Below are 21,638 nucleotides of genomic sequence, written 5' to 3'. Positions count from 1 at the left end.
CCAGTAGAGGAAGAAATTCGAGAGGAATCAACATGAGAGGATGAAACTCATTCTCTAGAAATTCACGTCCCGATTCAAGAGGACCAACGCAGCTTAATTGTTGGGGATGTGGGGGACCGCATTTTCAACGTGACTGCCCAGAAGCTTCGTCGAATATATTGCATAGGATTGGAAAGGGACCGATATCAAACAATCGAGGTAATCATAGAATTCACGCAGTAGTCGGCAACGACCAAGCAGCACATCAATCCACTGTAGTGGAATCTTCAGGTATTATCAATGGTATAAAACTCAAAATCTTATTTGACACTGGTGCCACATATAGTTTCATTTCATCATATGCATTAAACAAATGTGGGTTGGCAGCTCGTAGACAAAATGATTTCCACCAAGTGGAACTGGCCTCAGGAGAACTCCAAACCGTGGGCTTGAGTGTGGATCAATGCAAAATTGACCTAAGGGTCTGTGCGACTAAACTGAAAGTTTATATCACAGCCTTAGGAACGTATGATCTTATCATAGGTATGGACTGGCTAGAAGCTCACCAAGCTTGGGTAGACTGTTATGAGAAAAGGATTCTAGGCATAAATGATGAAGGAGAAGTAATCCAAATCCAAGGAATCAGGAGGGAAGTTTCCTTACGCTACATTTCAGCAACGCAGATGAAGCGTTGTTTAAGGAAAGGTTGTCAGGCTTATCCAATTCAAGAGGTAAGCCATGGAAAAGGGCCATCCTTAGAACAATATCCGGTGTTAGCCGAATTCCCGGATATATTTCCAAAAGAACTACCTGGATTACCCCCGGTAAGAGAATTGGATCTCACTATTGAATTAAAACCAGGTACCCAACCAATCTCTAAAACGCCTTATAGAATGGCAGCTCCAGAACTTCAGGAATTGCAAATTCAATTAAAGGAACTACTGAATATAGGGCATATTCGGCCTAGTTCATCACCTTGGGGCGCTCCTGTAATTTTTGTGAAGAAGAAAGATGGATCTTTAAGATTATGCATAGATTATCGAGACTTGAATCAAGCTACACTAAAGAATCAATACCCTATGCCTCGAATCGATGATCTTTTCGATCAAATGAAAGGAGTTGCTGTCTTTTCAAAAATTGATCTTCGCTCAAGATACCATCAGCTAAGGATTTCTAAAAATGATATTTCTAAGACTGCATTCCGGACACGTTTTGGACACTATGAATTTACAGTGGTACCCTTTGGATTAACAAATGCGCCAACCGTATTTATGAATCTTATGAATAGTGTTTTCCGTGAATATCTTGATCAATTTGTGCAAGTCTTTTTAGATGATATTCTCATCTATTCCAAGAATGAGAAAGAGCATGAAGATCATTTGCGGATAGTATTGTCCTGCCTTAGAGAACATCGGTTATATGGAAAACTATCCAAGTGTTCATTCTTTCAGGAAAAGATTCATTATTTGGGTCACATCATATCAGGTGAAGGGATTTCAGTAGATCCTGAGAAGGTAAAAGCGATCATGGATTGGCCAATACCGAAAAATGCACATGAGATACAAAGCTTTATGGGTTTAGCCGGTTATTACCGAAGATTTGTGGAGGGATTCTCCAAAATCGCAAAGCCAATTACCACCCTTCAGCGTAAAGGTGTTAAGTATGAATGGACCGAGGAATGTAATAAAGCATTCTCTGAACTCAAAAGACTACTCACCAGTGCACCAATCCTAAGAGTCCCAGAGATGGACAAAGGTTTTACTGTATGTACAGATGCATCCAAACAAGGGTTGGGTGCAGTGTTGATGCAGGATAGAGGAGTGGTAGCATATGTTTCCAGAAAGTTAAAACCTCATGAAGAACTCTACGCTACTCACGATTTAGAACTAGTCGCTGTAGTGCTAGCTTTAAAGATTTGGAGGCACTATCTAGTAGGACGAAGTTTTACACTCAAAAGCGACCATCAAAGTCTACAATATTTGTTCACCCAAAGAGACTTAAATGCCAGGCAAAGGCGCTGGAGCGAATTCCTAAGTGAATATGACTTCGAAATATCATACATTAAGGGAAAGGAGAATGTGGTAGCAGATGCTTTAAGCAGAAGACCTCGGATATTTTCTCTCATACCCATTAAAGTAGACTTAAGACAACGAGTACTGGATCATCTTATAAAAGACAACTGGTATTTAAAGGTAAGAGCAGGTCTTGAAGGTAATAGGGAAAAAGAATCTAAATTTGAGGGATATGAATTAGAAAACAATGGGATCTTACGATTCCATGGAAGGATGTATATTCCTGATGATAAAGATCTTCGAGATACCATCCTTGGGGAAGCCCACAGAGCAGTATATTGTGCTCATCCTGGAGTAGGGAAGATGTATGCGGATACCAAGAAACTCTTCTTTTGGGCAGGCATGAAGCGTGATATCACTCAATTTGTTGCAAAATGTCTGGAATGTCAGCAAGTAAAGGCAGATCATTGTCACCCAGCGGGCCTCTTACAACCCCACGACATTCCTATGTCTAAATGGGAGACCATTTCGATGGATTTTATCACTGGACTACCTCTTACTTCTCAAAGACACAAGGCCATTTTGGTAGTGGTGGATAAATTAACGAAAAGCACCCATTTCATTCCCGTAAGAGATACTTACGATGTTGCTGACGTAGCTCGAGTATTCATAAATGAAGTTATTAGATTTCATGGAGTACCTAAAAAGATTATATCCGATAGAGATTCGCGATTCACTTCTAGGTTCTGGACTTGTATGCAAACAGCCTTAGGTACTCAGCTAAATTTGAGCACTGCTTACCATCCTGAGACTGATGGGCAAACTGAAAGGGTAAATCAAGTACTTGAAGACATGTTGCGAATGTATGTGATGGATCAGAAATCACATTGGGAAAAGTACTTACCCTTAGTCGAATTTGCATACAACAACAGTTACCACAGTTCGATTGGGATGCCTCCATTTGAAGCTTTATATGGCAGACCTTGCAGAACTCCGTTAAGTTGGGACTGGTTAGAAGATCGAGTGATAATAGGACCAAAATTAATCCATGAAATGGAAGCGTAGGTAAGACAAATTAGACAAAGATTAAAGGAAACACAGGATAGACAAAAGAGTTATGCGGATGCTCACCGAATTGATAGGAGGTATGAAGTAAGGGATCAGGTCTTCATCCGCATCAAACCAAATAAAAGTACTATTCGATTCGGAAAATGGACAAAGTTGTCACCCCGATTTATTGGACCATTTAAAGTCATGGAAAGAGTTGGACCTGTTGCCTATCGTCTTGCCCTGCCACCTCACCTGTATAGAATTCATAATGTATTTCATGTTTCTGTATTAAGGCATTATATAGCTGATCTATCTCATAACCTTCAATGGAAGGAATTGCAGGTATCGGACGAGGGAGTCGTAACGGTCGAACCATTACGTATACTGGAATGTAGGGTTCGACAGCTGAGGAACCGCCTAGTGGACCAAGTTAAGGTCCAATGGGACAAGTATAGTCCTGGATCAGCAACTTGGGAAGATACAGAGGACATATGCCAAAGATATTCTAATCTATGTCAATTTTGAAGAACTTTAAACTATGTTTAGTATATATTTACTTCACTACAATCAGAGACTCAGAAACATTTTGAATGATTATGGATAAACATGAAATTTTGGGGCATAATATATGTTTAATTCCTGTAGGTACATGGATACCAAAACAATATATGTGGTTCATTTTACTAAATTATAGTTGTCGAAGTAAAGTTAAGACAGTTGAATGATTTTACTTCTGATAGAAATTAAGATATTATAGATCTGATTTATTTATACATGTCAATATGATCAATGGGATAGAAATTAGGAAGTGAATACATTCTAGATGAAAGTCAAAAGACATGCATGGAATATGGAAAAATATGATGTACTGTAGTATCATAAATGAATTACTAAGGGAATAATATGTGAGTTATTTTGAATATGTTGATGCACATTTTACGGATGCATGGATAAGTGTACGATTGCATGTAATAGACAGTTACCGGGATCACCACGTGATGACAGAACCTCAGAACAATTAAAGCTCCAAGTGATTTTATGATAAGGTGTTAGCCCTGAGTTCTATTGGGAGGGGTGGAGGTGTTGCCCACCGTTTATCCTCCGAACCCTGGAGTCATGGGAGGACTGTGCGAGTCACGCTCCCCTAGATGTGTGATGATTTCGCTATTATAGGGCTAATTTCTTGCATCTATTATTGTGAAGTTGTGGAAATTTTGTTTCTAGATAGTGATGCTTCATGTATTGGCCATGTATGATGAGTGAATGTTCCTAGGGATATTTCATGGTTGAAATTTATCTTGATAAGCCATCTATTTTGCAAAACAAAGTATAAAGTCTTTGAAGTTGCTCTCCTTTACCCTAGTGCTAAGTGAAGTTGCCTAAGGCCTCCTTGACCAAGAAAATCAAATCTGAATTCATAATCATTCTTGACAAATCTCCCCCAAGGGTTAGGCATTGGTCTGCCATAGGTGATCACCCTAAAACTTATTTTTCTTCACCTTCTCCTCTTCTCTCTAGGTCTAGCCCCATAGGTCACCTAGAGCATCGAATATATCACAATCTAGCCATCCAAATACTTTGATTTTTGGTCCACAACTGCACTTGTGTGTCCTCAAGAATCCCTCCAAATTTCATGAGATTCCGATGATGGGATCTTGAGATATCGCAAGCCCTAGCTCAAAGACCAATTCTTGCCCTTGGTTTTCCTTAAGCTAGTTACCTCATAGGGATCATTGTGCCACCTTTCATTGAAATTTTTTTCTTTGATCCCCTTCTCTTCCCTGATTAGGTCAAGCTCATCATTGGTTGCTAAACCCTTCCCCCTTGACCTAACTGGGGTCCATTTGGTCCCGTGTGGTCCCATTTCCTATCAAAGCTAACTTTTCAAGGATCACTTAGGAATCCAAGTTCCATAAGGATTTTGAGGAATAGGAAGCTCCATTGCATGACATACTCCCTAAACCTAACCCTCAAATCCTCATCAACCTTTCCTAGAAAAACCCTACACCTTGCTTACAAAGCAAGCAAGCCCTAATTTTGAGTTTCTCCTTGGAAATGGTGATTGGAATCACTTCTTATCCATTGCATTGATATATTCTTTGTAAGTGAGTCCTCATACTGGGTCTCCTCCCATCGGTGAAAGTCCGTAAAGAGTAGGGAGCCTTAGCTGAGGTGACAATGGGCTAAGTCTCCATTGTTTCCCTTGTCCTAGTAGTTGCCCCTTTAGGATTCCCTTTAGGACCCCTGCTAGTTTGAGCGGTAACAGCCCTCCAGAAGACAAGTCAGCTCAGCCTTTAGAGGCGCCTTTTTAGATGAGGAAACAACTATTTATTGGCATCATTACTCCACCATTTCGTAACCAATTCACACTTCATCTGTGGATAAAACATTCAAATATCCGAGGCACAATCTTCTGAGGATATACGAGCTTCCTAAGGCACAATCTTTTGTGGATATACGATCTTCCTAAGGCACAATTCTCTGTGTTATGTGAGCTATCTGTGGCACTACACCTCTGTGATAAATGGGCTATCTAAGGCACTTTAATCCTGTGAACTAAGGTTGGCTTGAGGACAGACAAGTGGGATTTTATAAACAGTGTTGTGGACAGAATCTAGCAAGTAAACTTATGAACAAGCCTATGGCACCTTGTGGACAAACTTATGACAGACTACATGTGGACAATTGTTGCTTGGTGGAAGGCTGAATTGGCACTTGGATAATTGATCTACTAGCCAGGTTAGATGTGACTTGGATTTCTCTTGTTGACTAAAATTCTATAAGGAAAGGATTGTTAGGTTTTCCCCTGGCTGCTGGCCTAATTTCTACTGTCTTTTGTCTCTTTTGCACTGTGATCTCTATTTATCTTGTACTTGAATGGTTAAATTGTTAAATTATAATTGCTTGATGAAGAATAAAGAAAGACTAAAAGAACAATAACACCTTCACAAGTAATTATCAAGATCGAAAGTTCAACTTGTAATCGAATTTTAACATGCTATATGAGCTTATGGTTGAAGAGCAGCCTTCAAGTTGAATTCAAATTAGGTCTTCAAATTTTTTCAATCTCATATCAAAAGGATGAAGATACCTTAGTTTGGGTTCAAGATCAAGTTTCATTTAAGGAAGGTCAAATGGCCTCAGGCCTTGAATAGGCTGGGATATGCCTCAGTTTATTTAATCAAATTATCATTAGAATAATATCTAATGAAGATCTCAAAATCTTTAAGGTCAAGCTGAAATTCTCTATTCTTTGTAATATTCCCAATTTTTATTTTCCGGCCCAGTGTTGATAATATCGCCGAGATATCGGCGATATTCGGAAATATCGCGATATTTTCGGCGAGCCGAAATATCGCCGACCAAATATCGCGATATTTTAGGGTTTTGAAAATATCGCGAGATTTACGATATAACGCCGATATCTCGGAAAATATCGCGCGACAACCGAAAATATCGCCGGTGACAGTGAAATCATTCCGCGCGGCCTATATAAATCGATTTTTGGTTTTTTTCAAGTCATTTTGTTTTTCTGAGCGCTGGAGAAGGAATGTGGTTGCTGCCAAGGAGGGTTTGAAGCCATTATTGCCAATTTGCCACCAACAACGAAGATTTCTCTAAGCTGCAAGTGCCAAGAACAATAAGACAATCTCGATTCTCATTCTTCTGGTTCCCTACAATCATTTTGCTTGGTTTTTGTTTTGCATTTCAAATTGCAAGGGTTTGCAAAACATAGTGATTCTCAGAACAAACATATATTCCAAGAATCCAAACATTAAATGGGGGCCGTTTGGAATTATCCAAAACATCAAACAGGTCTTCTTGAAACAAATGTGGCACGTTATAATCTTTCAATAAATCTGGTGCAACTTCACCGAACTCAGAACTGCACAAGAGAAATGGTGTATTAGCATTGAGCAATACCAAACATATTTATAGAAAATAACTTCATATTGATATCACTGTCAAGGTAATACAATATTACAAATACAAAAATGGTCACCTACAGCAGTGGTATCACCTACAGCAAGTATAATAATGCTATGCACCTACAGCAGTGGTATAACAATTATATATTTTTCCCATGCTTGGCATAATTCTGAAAGAAATTGTTCTCATTCTGTGCCAATTTGCTATGTGTTTCATTTGCCATTTGGATACCTCACGTACAACATGTTCATACTCTTTTGTTCAAGAGTATTCAATAGTCAACTTGTATTACACTTCTATGACTAGGCCTGGTTATACTATAACTATAATTATTAATTAATAATTAATTATTATTAATTACGTAACAGTGATATACAGTCACCTCATTTCCTTAGCATATCATTTGCATTGTTAGAACTTAGGCTCTTTCATTGCTTGGAAGTTGGCATCTTCGGTTAAAGTGGCAATTATTGCATGATACAAGCTCACTGCCCTTTTAACTTTTAAGTCTGCTTTTTTTTCATGCCCATTGCAAAATTGCAAATAATGTAGCAAAAAAAGTTAAAACTGTTTTGTAAAATGATGTGGTTATTTGTAGTTTGAAAATTTCGTATTACTTATTAAGTTACTAATTCCAAATTTTTTTTGGTGCTCTAGGTTTCCTTTTGAGTTAGCCCACTACAAAATACAAATATGCCAAAAGCCTTGGACCCATTTTGGGAGTATGGGAGCCCTGATGGTGGGACAAATCGTGCATATCTTACATGCAAATTGTGTGGGGACAGATGACAGGTGGGATTACACGACTGAAATACCATCTTGCTAGACTCAGTGGACATGATGTTGGGGTTTGTACAGTTTCTAGTCCGGAGCTTATACAAAAAGCTCTTGAGGCAATTGAAGAAAAGGAAAAAAAGAAGGAAGAGGCGGAAAGAAACAAAGCTGAACGTGCAGGTAGATCTTTCGGGATATATTCTCCTGATTTTGGTGTTGAGGGTAGTGGGCCTAGTGGCCCTAGTGGGAGGGGCTCCACAATTGGCACACCATCACATGCTACTACTAGTGTGAGTGCGAGGTCATCATTTTTTGTTCCACGAACAGGAGCTGGAGCACAACCTGGCATAAAATCGCTTGTTAAAAAAAAGGAGAAGCAAGAAGCAGATAGAGTCATGGGGAGGTGTATTTTTTGGAGCGACTTACCTCTCAGCATCACAAAAACCAATCCATTTTGGCAGCCAATGTGTGATGCTATTGCTGTTGTGGGCCCAGGGTACAAAAGTGCCACATATGAGGAGTTGCGGGGGCCAATTCTTCAAGCAGAAAAACAGGACATCAACTCTAGATTGGTGGAGTTGAAAAAGGCATGGGAAGTCACTGGATGCACAGTGATGTCTGATGGTTGGACAGATAGGAAGGGTAGGACCCTTCTAAATTTCTTGGTACATTGTCCTAAAGGTACCATGTTTATTAAATCGTTGGATGCATCAGAACATATCAAAGATGCAGCAACAATATGTGAGTTGTTAGATGGGTTCATTCGGGAGATTGGTGTGCAGAATGTGGTGCAAGTCATAACAGACAATGCAGCTAATTATGTGTCTGCCGGCAGAATGCTTATGGAGAGGCATCCCACATTGTTCTGGACTCCATGTGCAGCGCATTGTCTTGATTTGTTGCTTGAGGATATGGGGAAACTCTCCTTCATCAAGGAGGCAATTGATATGGCTAGGAGCATCCCCAAGTTTATTTATAACCATGCTTTTGTTCTTAGCCTTATGAGGAGGTTCACTAGAAACAAGGAGTTGTGGCGTCCTGCCATCACACGTTTTGCCACAACCTTTATTACTCTTCAGTCTTTGCTTCGATGTTAGTTCGAGTTGAAGCAAATGTTTGTGTCTGATGATTGGCGTAATTGTAGATACAACAGGAGACCTGATGGGAAAGCCATTGCAAAAATGGTGTACTCTGAGACATTTTGGCGTGGAGTAGAAGAAGCATGTGCAGTTAGCGAACCTATAGTAAAGGTTCTTAGATTGGTGGATGGAGAGAAGCCTGCAATGCCTTATTTGTATGAGGGCATGGATAGGGCCAAGGAGGCCATTCGTTCCTATTATGCAAACAAGGGTTCTGCTGGCCTTGATAGGCAGATGATGTTATGGGATGTGATTGATAGTCGGTGGACAAGGATGCTTCATCGACCCATTCATGCAGCAGCACTCTTCCTCAACCCCGCATTTTCATACAAATGTAACTTTGATTTTGATGGCGAGGTGATGGAAGGGCTCCATTCCTGTATTCAGAGGATGGTACCTGATCCTGAGCTTCGTAGCAAAATCAATCGCGAGATACAGTGTTATCAGGATTGTGTTGGCCTATTTGGCTTTGATGATGCCATTAGGGAAAGGGCCCTCTTCATGCCACGTAAGTGACAAGTCATCACTCATTAGAAATTAGAAATTTGAATTTAATTATGTTTTAACTTTTAAGTTTTTGAATTTTTTATTTCATTATTTTGTTGTAGATATTTGGTGGCGAAGCTATGGTGCAAGGGCACCAAATTTGCAAAAATTGGCTATACGAATCTTGAGTCAAACATGTAGCTCTTCATGGTGTGAGCGCAATTGGAGTGTATTTGAGAAAATACATGCCAAAAAGCGCAACAGGTATAACTTTGAACTCAAGCCTTCAGTTGAGCAATTACACTTATTGTAATTTTTAATTTTTAATTTATGACCTTCAAGTGTCAAGAGTCAAGAGTCAAGAGTCAAGACTCATTACTTTTTTTGACACTCTTACAGGCTGGAGTTCGCACGCCTCAACGATTTGGTGTATGTGCATTACAACATCCAACTTCGAGTGAGGCAAATAGAATCACCAATGGATCCAGATGCCATTTCCTTAGACAATATTGATGTATTGTCTCCTTGGAGGGTGGAGTCTGAGGAGCCCATATTGGAGGAGTCACCTTCATGGTTAGAGCCAGTGGCAGATGATCCATTAGAGCAGGGGCAGCAAGAGGAGGACTCGGAGTCAGAGGAGCAGCAGCACTTAGAGGAGGAGCAGGAGGAGGAGGACACTGCGGGAGCATCAGCATCAACACCATCTGCTATAGATATGGGAGAGCATAGCTCCATGCCTAGCGCTCATTATTTGACATTAGGTGCAGAGGCAGGGTCAGGGCCTTCTACTACTAGGGGCAGGCTTGGCAAACAACCCATCATGTTTTCCCGTAAAAGGGGGAGAGGGCAGTAGATAGATAGCTGCTAATTTTATTTGTTATGCTACATGTAACTCATGATGATGAGATACTTTTATATATGTGATTTTATTTTGTATTGGTTCTCCACATTTGAGTCCTTGAATGGACAATTATCAGGGATCAGCAGGATTTGGTATCGCCTTTGATATATCATTTCTATTTGACATCATATATATCAGTGTTTTCTTCATATTTATGTGCCATTGTGTTTATTTCATGTTGTTATTGCTTTATATGTTTAAAAATCTGAAAAAAATGAATATATTATGCATTTTTTATGCTTGCCGATATTTGCCGATATTTTGCCGATATTTTCACCGATATTGCCGATAAGATATTTTCTGGACCCTCGCCGATATTTTCCCGATACCGATATTATCAACACTATTTTCCGCATTAGAGACGATTTGGAAAAAGGGACACATTTCTGGCATTGGGACTTCGGAGGAAAAAGTAAAATTACAGCCTTATTGGAGACTGGGGATTGTTACCTCTCAATCTAGCAGGGGTCCTAGGAGGTGTTCCAAAGGGGCAACTACTAAACCAAGTGGAAACAATGGGACAAAGACCTACTGTCACCTCAGTAGATGTCCCTTGCTCTATATAGACTTTCATTGATGTGATGAGTTCCGATATAAGGGAAATCACTATGAATGGTATATCAATCAATGTTATTGGAATCGATCGGTCTGAACAGTCACTCCAAACCGGAAAAGACCGGTCCAAACCGATTCGAAGACTAGTTCCACCGGCCTGCAAGGCCCGCAACCGTGCAGCCTAGGCATAAAAAACGTTTTTATTTTTTATTTTTATTAATATTATTTTTCCTAGTTTCTAACGCTATTATAGCCCCTCCTAAATTTATTTAAACACCCCCACCCCCTCTATTTCACTCACACTATTCATTCGAGTCTCTTGCGATTCTTGAGCTGAGTTCGGTGAGGAGAATTCTAAGAGTTTTTTGCAGGGTTGTTCTAAGGGAGATTTTTTGCAGATTTGAAGACTTGATTGGAGTCTTGCAGAGGCAGATATATCAGAAGCATCAGTAGCAGCTTCAGGGCCATGGGAATCAAGTCATAATCCCATTGCAGACTTGGATGCTACTCATTCTTCAAATGAGGATGAGGAGGATGACTAGGAATCAGATGATGATTCTGATCATGATTGATGATTTGATCATTGATTTGTTGTAGTTGTAGCTTGTATTATTGTAGGTTGTAGTATAATACATCATATCATGTTATTTTTTTACTATAAATTCCTTTTAGAGCCTCTTCTTGATGTTTGTAACTTTTTTGGTTCAACAATGTTTTGCACTAAGTACTATTTTGGTTATATGGACTATTACTTGCTATATAAATGAAAACTTTAGCATATTTTTGTATAAATGGTTTGGATTCATATGGATGCACATGAATAGAAAGGTAATGATCCATGAGGTGGACTCCTCAAGGATCCTTCCCATCTGTAGTGCTCTGGGACTACAACAACAAATCACCCCACCTCACTCCTGTAGGTATATCGGCAAACATCGCAAAGTCTTCCTCCAACCTGGAGGAAAGCCTGTCGATCTCTGCAGAAGCTTCCTATTGGTCCAGTTTCTCCTCCTTGTCCTAAATTTGGAAGACCCAAATTTCTACTGCGGCAACTGATTAAGTTTCTTCTATTTGTCAAATAACTGAACATATTATTTACTATGTTCTATGGTAAATATTGAAACCAATACACTGCAACCTCCACAAATTAAATTATATGCAGAAACAAGAACTGAGCAAGATGGAAATAGCACACACAAGTGACACCATTGTTTTTGGACCAATATCCCCAAAAAAACTCAATGTGGGAAAACCGGTGTAGCAGCTGAGGGTTTGTATTATTAAGCAGTAATTTCTGAATACAATCTTTGAACGCCTTGTTGGCTATCCAATAAAGAGAATCTGAATGACAGAGAGATTAGTGAGATATACCTCACACTATCACTAGTGATCCAACACTAATCCAGCCACTGAATGGCTAGCCCCTAGCTGTCTCTGTGCAATCACTACGTTGCTTTGCGTCACAGCTTCTAGGGATTGCATCACTCCTTTGGCTGATCGATTTGCCTCAGGAACTTCGAATTTTATCCCTCTCGGTCTCACACCCGGCTTTTGTCTCTGAAACTCAATTCTCCAGCAAAATTTTGGATCTCATCTCAGGCTCTACGTGGCCTTATGCTACCCAGCGTGGCTCTGCGCTGCCTCTTCTAGATCTCTCTTTGCCTTCTCTGTGATGTATCCCTGAATCAAGAATCTCTCCAACTAGAAACTATCTCTGCCCCTCACTGCAAGAAATCTCCACGATGACTTCTCCGGCAACTGTTGCACTACTGTCTTCAGAAATCAATCTCTTGATCTCTCACTCGATGTGTTTTCTAAATGCCCATCAAGCTCTTCTTATAATTTCCTCATTCAGAACCAACGGCCCAGATTAGATTCTAATCAATGCCTCTAATCATTCTGGATTGCTCCTCGTCTTCTTCTAGAAGTTTCACCCCTAGTTTAATTAATACCCTTTAATTATTTTAATTTCCTAAGTTTAGACTTAGGCACCCATTAAAAAATAATTAATTATTTTAATAAAACCTTCTCTGGGTGGAATTTCCCAAAACGATTTCTGGGTATTTTGGAATACATCTATCCAAGCCTCCCTACAAATTTTGAGGCTTAGAGCACATCCGATGCTACCATAAATCAACACTCCCTCTTAGCAAGGAATGTTCTCTAGTAATGCAACCAACTGAAGCATCACCCATCTTTGTAACATATCCCTCTGCGATGTTGATGTCTGACATCACTACCCACCAACTACTGTGAAAATATTGCATTTGTACTGCTGCTGACCCTTCCATTGCCAACACTGCTTCTATACTGCAACCCTTATAAATGTTGCATCTGTGTTGTTGTTGGCCCTATAACTGCCAACGCTGCATCTGCACTACAACCTTCTCCAAGTGTTGTTTCTTACTGCATCAGCAACGGAAAAGCATCCAAAATACTGAACCAAAGATGTTCAGCATGATGCATCGGCTGCTAGAGTTCTGACTGCTGCTAGTCTTTGCGCTGTTACTGAAGCCACTCCGTTGCTGCTGACTCTTCTCTGTGCCAACTGCATTATTGCCAACACTAGCTCTGCGCTGCTCAGATTATGGTGCTCCTAGCCACTGTAACTATCACTCTGACACTCCTTCGCATCAACTGATCCTAGTCCATTTCTGCTACTTCTCATATGGGCTCTTGTAGCAAGGTATTTATCCAAGAGGTCGACTCCTCAAGGATCCTTCCCATCTGCAATTCTTTCGAACTACAGTACTAGATCACCCCACCTCTCCCCTGGATGTATTTAGGCAACCATGGAAAACTCCTCTTCCTCGATCTTTGTAGTTGCAGCCTGCAGATCATGTTTCACATCCTTGTCCTTCTTCTTGAGAGGACACTGTGTAGCGTAATGACCAAGTTCACCACGCCAAAAACATTTGATCTTTGAGACATCCTTCTTTCTCGGCTACCCCTTTGATGCAAGGGTTGCATTCTCTTCCTCCTCCTTGGGCTTTGTCCCACTATTGCTGCTACCATCAAGTTTGCACTTGACTAAGTCTTGCCTCATCTCTTCCTACTGAAGAGTGGCCCACATTCCTTCCCAATCCGAAAATTTCTCTCTGCCCAGGATACTCTAGACAAACACTTGCCATTCTTCTGAAACCAAATTCAGGGCCAACCTCACCATCTCTGCAGGTTGAGGTGTTGATCCTACAACTGCCAACTGATCTCGAACTTCCTGAAGCTTTGACAAGTACAAATCAATGTGTTCCCCTTTCTCCATCCTAGATGATCTCAACTTCTCCTCCAAGTACATCTTCTGCTGCTCGGAAGATCCTTGATATAGCGTAGCCAAGGTATCCCACATCTCTTTGGTTGTCCCTTTGCCATTAATGTGACACACAACGTGATCCCTCACTCCATCGAGGATCAACCGCTTGGCCTTCGCCATCTTGGCCTTGTACTTTTTGAGTGGACATGCATCACCGGGTACAGCTACCACACTGTCGACGTACATCTTGAGATCATGCTCATACAGGAGGCATGAGATCCTAGCCTTCCAGATCACATAGTTGGATGCTACATCCAACTGATCTTGATCTCTCAGCCCATTAGCTGCCATCTTTGCCAAGAAAAATGTCGAACTGCCTCCTCTCTCCTTTGCACTGCTGCTGGGCTGGCCTACGCACTCCCTGCTGGAGTTAGTAGATCTACTCCTCTCTACTGCTACTCAACAAATGAGAATTCAAACTTTTTAACTAGAAGTCCTCTGTGGAAGAATTCTCTCAAAATAGTGTCTCCTTCTCCCTTCTGACGTTTTTCATCCCTAGCAACTGCTGCAAAAACTACGTCTCACCAGTAACTGCTTTGCGCTGAAGGTTCTGCTGCGCTGCTCCCTCTGTTGCTGACAAATCTCGATTTGGAAATCTTACCTCTCTGTCGACTCACTCAGAGAGATCTTCCATGAAAATCTTGCCCTCCTGGCTTGGGTTACGCAATCCCTCTGGAGATTCGATCTGCTGCCTACGCAACACTTCGATCTCCCTCCTTCTCTTCAGCACTGGGCTCTTCTACTCTGCTCCCTTGCTTCACCTACGCTCTAATACCATGTGAAAATTTGGAAGACCCAAATTTCTACTGCAGTAACTGATTAAGTTTATTCTATTTGTTAAATAACTGAACAAATTATTTACTGTGTTCTACAGTAAATATCGAAACCAATACACTACAACCTCCACTAATAAAATTATATGCGGAAACAAGAACTAAGCAAAAAGGAAACAGCACACACAAGTGACACCGTTATTTTTGGACCAATATCCCTAGAAAAACCCAATCTGCGAAAACCGGTGCAGCAACTGAGGGTTTGTATTATTAAGCAGTAATTTCTGAATGCAATCTTTGGATGCCTTGTTGGCTATCCAATACACAGAATCTGACTGACGGAGAGATGAGTGAGATATACCTCACAATATCACTGGCGATCCAACACTGATCCAACAATTGAATGGCTAGCCCCTAGCTGTCTCTGCGCAATCACTGTGTCACTCCTTTGGCTGATCAATTTGCGTCAGGAACTTCGACTTTCTACCCTCCTGATCTCACACCCTGGTTTCTGTCTCTGAAACTCGATTCTCCAGCAAAATTTTGGATCTCCTCCTAGGCTCTAGGCTGCCTCTGCATGGCCCTACGCTGTCTAATGTGGCTCTGCGTTGCCTCCTCTGGATCTCTCTCTGCCTTCTTTGCGATGTATCCCTGGATCAAGAATCTCTACAACCGGAAACTATCTCTCCCCCTCGTTGCAAGAAATCTCCACGATTACTTCTCCAGCAACTACTGCACTATTGCTTCAGAAATCGATCTCTTGATCTCTCACTTGATGTGTTTTCCAAATACCCATCAAGCATATGCTTATAATCTTCTCGTTGAGAACCAACGGCCCAGATTAGATTCTATTCAATGGCTCAGATCATTTTGGCTTGATCCTCATCCTCTTCTAGAAGTTTCACCCCCAATTTAACTCATACCCTTTAATTATTTTAATTTCCGAAGTTTAGATTTAGGCACCCATTAAAAATAATTATTTATTGTAATAAAACCTTCTCTAGGTGGAATTTCCCAAAACAATTTATCGGTATTCTAGGATACATGTGTCCAAGCCTCCTTGCAAATTTTGAGGCTTAGAGCACATCCGATGCTACCAGAAATCAACACTACTGACCAAGCTCACCACACTTGAAGAATTTGACCTTTAACAGGTCTTCTTCTTCTTTCTCTGCTCCCGCTATCCTTGACTGGGACCCTTAGATGCGAGGGCCACATTCTCCTCCTCCTTCACCTACTTCTTTCCATTGTTGCTACCACTCACAGAGATCTTTAGAAGATCTCGCCTCAATTCCTCTTGCTGCAAGTCAGCCCACATCCTGTCCCACTGTGGTAACTTGTCTCTGTCTAATATGCTTTGGAAAAAGACCACCCAGTCCTCGGAGACACTGTTGAGTGACAATCTCACAAGCTCTGTAGGTTGAGGCGTTGCCCCAACAGCTAAAAACTAGTCCCAGGCCTCCTAAATCCTGGTGAAGAAGGAGTCTATGCCTTCCCCTTTCTATATCTGGATGAGCCTCAACTTCTCCTCGAGGTACATCTTCCGCTGCTCGGAAGTACCCTGATATAACATGGAGAGGGCATCTCACATCTGCTTGGAAATATCTTTGCCAACTATATGCGAGAATATATGATCCCGGACACTGTCTAGGATCAACCGCTTTGCCTGTGCCATCTCCTTTCTATACTCTTTTAGCTGATCTACATCCTGAGGAACTGCCACCACTACATCAATATAGGCTTTCAGGCCATATTCATCTAGAAGGAAAGACATCCTTGCCTTCCAGATGATGTCGTTGGAAGCTCCATCCAACCTATCCTAATCATGAAGCACAGCAATGGCCATCTCAACAAACTATCGAAAACTTCCTCTTTCCTTCTGTTCGGCTCCTGCTCTACTATTCACACCCTTATGGAGTGAGAAGATTTGCTCACAACAACTGCCGATCTGCAAGGAAAAATTGAACTTCTTGAGACTAGAAGTTCCTTGAGGAAAAGTTTCCCTCTATGTGCTCTCTTCTTTCTTCCACCCCGATGTTGGCTTTGCTCTAGCGAATTTCTACAAAAATCAGTGCGTCCAGCTAGATATATGCCTAACAAAAACTCTGAGCTGCTCCCTCTGCCTCTGGATTTTTTCCCCACTCAAAAAAAATCGAACCTCCACAAGTAACTCGGCCTCGTGGCAGAATAACTACGCTGCCCTTGGAAATTTCAGCCCTTTTCCCACATTGAGCAACGAAATTCCTTCTTTTCATCTCTGAGCTCTCTGGTTGATCAACTACGCTTTGATACCATGTGAAAATTCCTACATTGGAATCATATTACAGCAACTAATATTATTTCTCCTAATTGTTAAATAATTAACAATTTATCTGCTATGACAAATATCGAATAAATACACTGCAACCTTCACAAATAAAACTGCGGAAAAATAAGCGCTAGAAACTAAGAAATGCTAGCACACATAAAAATAACACGATTATTTTTGGACAAAAGTCCCTAGAAAAAACCTAACTTGGGAAAACCAGTGCAGCAGCTGGGGGTTTTATTATTATGCAACAATGAGAAATTCTGAGTACAACTGGATGCCGAAATTTGGCAATCCTATAGAGAAAAATACTGGCAAAAATCTAGTGAGCAATTTTCCTCACCACATAGGCAATCTCTCGACATGACTTACCTTCCGAAATTTGGCCCTCTGACCCTCTACGTCAACCTATACACAACCTGCTAGATGTCTAGCCTCAAGATGGTCTCTGATGAAGTCATTCTGCCTTCTGTTGACTGGAAGGTTGCTTCTCCGGCACTCTATGACTCCTTCCCAGCCTCTGGAACTGAAGACGTCTATCCCTCTTTGCAAATCAACCTTGCCTCTAAAAGTTATTGCGTTTCCCCAATGTCAGCCTCTATGTGGCTCTTCTGCCTCTCTGCGAATGCACTCGCTGGATCTGGAATGCTTCCTCCAGCCTCACTGTCTCTGCGCCTCTCTCAAAACTTCGATGTCTGGCTCTCTCCGACAACTGACTGCTACTCCTCTGGAAGTCAATCTGCCAAGAAATCGAACTTCTCAAGTGTCTTCTCCATCACCACATCGGCCTCCTCTTATAGTCCTTTGTTGGAGCACCAATGGCCAAGATTAAAGCATAATCAATGGCTAGGATCATCTCTAGATCGATTCATGTGAGTTTCTATATGATTCTCGACTTGACTTAACTTATACTAATTAATTAACCATATTCCCTAAGTTTAGACTTAGGAATATTTAAAAACAGGTTAATAATCTAATTAAGTCATTTCTAGGCGTAATTTCTAGAAACTATTTTTGGGTTTTGGAGATCTCATGTATTCTAGCCTCTCCACCAAATTTTGTGGCTAGAGCCTAGAACACATCCGATGCTACAAAAACTAACAGAAAACAAGGCGCCAACCTCTTGTCCACTATGTTTGGAGTTTGTTTCTACATTATGGCACCTTTTGGAATTCATTAGGCCTCCTCAAAGGCCCAACGACTTACTTTGTTGATCATTCAACCCTCTTGAGAGGTTTATATTTACATTATTGAGCTATTCGGTGGGCTTGTCACCAAAAGTATTGCTATTATGCACATTATTTTATTTTAGGGGCTCAAATAGGCCAATTTACCTAAATCGAATTCATTAGAGAGTGTATAAATAGAAGTGAGATGATTCATTTTGATCATCATCACTTGATTGGGTTATTAGCTCTTGTGATATTTTCGCTACTCCTTTTGGAGGACGAGTTTGGATGATATGGATGAATTTTGATGTTTGGATATCTCTCTCTTGTCTTGGAGCTTCATTTTTGGCATAATTTGATGATTTGATATACTCTTTTATGTATGTAAGTTCTCTCTTAATGCTTATTCTTGTCATTTACTTTTTTCACATGAATGTTGTTGGGATTTTCGCTCTACAAGTCTAAAATTTACTACTGCTCTATACAAAATTGTGGGAATTTTGTTCTTTTATAGCGTCGCATCATGTAATGGGTCATGTATGAATGGTTGAATGTTCCTAGAGATGATTTCTGTTAAATGCATCTTGATAATTCATCAATTACTGCAAGTCAAAGTATAAAGTCCTTGTAGTAGCTACTCTCACACTCTAATGCCATGCGAAATTGTTGAAGGCCTCCTTGATTGGGTGAATTCTTTCCAAACCATAAATTATCCTTAACTCCCTCTCTCCCAAAGGAAAAGGCACTAATCCTCCATAGGTGATCACCTTTCAAATATTATTATTTTCACCTCATATCTTTTTCTAGTCCTAGCCTCCATAGGTCACCTAGGGAATCACTTATCTCACATTCTAGCCTTCCAAACACTTTGATTTTTGGTCCAAAATTGCATTAATGTTTGCTCTAGAAGCCCTCCAAATTTGAAGCAAATACGACAATGGGATCTTGAGATATAGCAATCCCTAGCTAAAGGACCATTTCTTACCCTAGGTTTCCCTTGGCTAGTTGCCTCATTGGGATCATTGTGTTTAATCAAAAGAAAAATTCTCCATTGATCCTCTCCTCCTCACAAATTAGGTCAAGCCCCTCCTTTATTGATCAAATCCATATCCGTGACCTAATTTTGAACCCGCTTGATCTCGTGTGGTCCTACAACCAATTAACGCCAATTTCACAAAGATCACATAGAATCCAAAAATATCTCTAGGTCTAGGAGCCTTCTTGACAAGACATACTCTCAAACCCTAGCCCTAAATATCCTCTTAGCCCTTCCTAGAGAGCCCATCACCTTGCTTCTAAAGCAAGCAACCTATATACTTGAGTCTCTCTTGCGAATAGGCTTAGGAATCAACCCCTTATCTTATCATTGACCATATATTATCGTTATTCCTCACGTACGGGGGCCCCTCCCATTGGTGAAAGTTTGTAAAGAGCAGGGAGCTTTAGCTGAGGTGACAGTGGGTTATCGCTCCATTATTTCCCTTGACCTAGTAGTTGCTCTATAGGATCCCCTCCTAAGACCCCTGCTAGTTTGAGCGATAACAGGCCCCAATTAATTTGCCTAGCCCATGATCAAACCACCTGCCAATGACATATAATGTCCAGTGTTGCATCATCACCATCAAGTACAATAATTCAATAGTGCATCTAAGTGAACCAAGCTTGTTTATCAAGGGAAAATTGAGACTTCATATGGGGCTTCCCTTCTAAATTTGAGACTTTGATCCCGAAGTACTGTTACCTCCCTAGGTAGGTGTGGTTAATAAACGATCCTATTAGGTGTTACTAGCCCCTAAGGGGAAAGACAGATCCCTGGTACATCCTTCAATTGATAGATTTCATGTGAATGGTGATGAATGGATGCGGACATGGGGGTCTCAAGGCCAAATTCCATGGGTTCAAGGGTGGCAATGATGAGGTATGTCCATATATTGGGTATATAGACGTAGAAGGGATCAATCGCGGATACATGAGCTACCCCGACCTTTGTTTTTCCACCCTTATTTATTTTCCTTTTGCCTTTTCTTGATTTTTTCTTTGTATTACTGCTTGGGGTTCCAAGAAATTAGAGTATGCTATGAATAATATAGAGCGGTTATTACCCCCTTAAGGTAGGGCAGTTCATCGCCCACCAGGGGTTGGGACGTGCATGTGTTCCTTAATGATGTGGGGGCACTCATGGGGCCCTAGGAACCAGGGTGATGGCCATGATAAGGGGTAAGCCCATGTTTGGATTTTCCCACAAGCTATATTAAATGTCCTGGCCATCTTTTGCATTTTATAATATTCTTTTTCTTTTGTTTCTTTCTTGTGGCCATGATATGATTTTTTAACTTTCTTTTCTCTACATCAACCTCCAGGGCAACATGTCCAAGCCCAACCCAGATATGTGGACAAAGGAAATGGAAGTGCCAGTGCCTTGTGGACTCAATGGTCATGTGGACCCAGAGAAAGAAAATGATGAAATAGAGCTTGTAATGTGCGGAGGGGAGTGAAAAATGTGGAAAGGGAAAATGGGACCACACTACCAAAATCGGTGTTTCCCACGTAGTGCCCTTCCTAAAACCATAGGTTAATAGGGGAGATCCCACAGGACTAGGATTGAGGATTAACTCCCCATTTAAGGTGAGATAACAAAACCACGGTCAAAGTCCTTCCTTTTTTCAAGTCACCCAATAATCCATACCCAAAATGCCCAAAAAAACAAGCATAAGCACCTGATTGCACAATGAAAAACATACCTTTTGGTTTGGATTGCCCACCTTCATATGCTCTTGACAGATGGGCAAGGAGACATATGACTGATGCATGCAGCAGAGATCAAATAGCATAATACATCAGCTACATTGGTGGTTGTTAGGGGATGTTGGCTGTCAGATGAAGAGATAACTAGGAGATAATTCTCCTATGGGATCATGCACTTTTGGTGGGTAGCAGGTACAAAAGTGATGTCTTCATCTTCCTTCCTTACTTCCATCTCTATTCCCAATTTGTTTGTTGGGGCTTCCTCTTCCATCTCTCATTTTGCACCTACTTATGATGATGTCTAGCTCTTTATCAAGGCTTATTAAGTTATTACGTTTTGTCACACTACAGGCCTATGATTTTAAGTTTTAACTATTTTTTTCATTCAGTATTTAATTTATTTATGTTATACCTTACCTTTAAGCTTTTAGCTTCAAGGAATAGCTTTGGAAATCCTGCAGTTTATCCTTACTAGATTGTACTTTTGAGTCCCATTCACATATTTTT

The 21,638-nt window shown here is 40.8% G+C and overlaps 1 protein-coding gene across 4 annotated transcripts in view; it reads right to left on the bottom strand.

Moving 5' to 3' along the window:
• LOC149162106 (protein DETOXIFICATION 44, chloroplastic-like) overlaps positions 1-21,638 on the bottom strand; it is a 559,183-nt gene that overhangs the window by 456,106 nt on the left and 81,439 nt on the right. The window lies entirely within an intron of this gene.

The sequence above is a fragment of the Pinus tabuliformis genome, chromosome 5_2, assembly GCF_031772625.1.
Source record: "Pinus tabuliformis cultivar Carrire ecotype Pingquan chromosome 5_2, CPIR1, whole genome shotgun sequence".
Classification (NCBI taxonomy): Eukaryota; Viridiplantae; Streptophyta; class Pinopsida; order Pinales; family Pinaceae; genus Pinus; species Pinus tabuliformis.
This window is presented reverse-complemented; position numbering and strand designations above follow the sequence as displayed.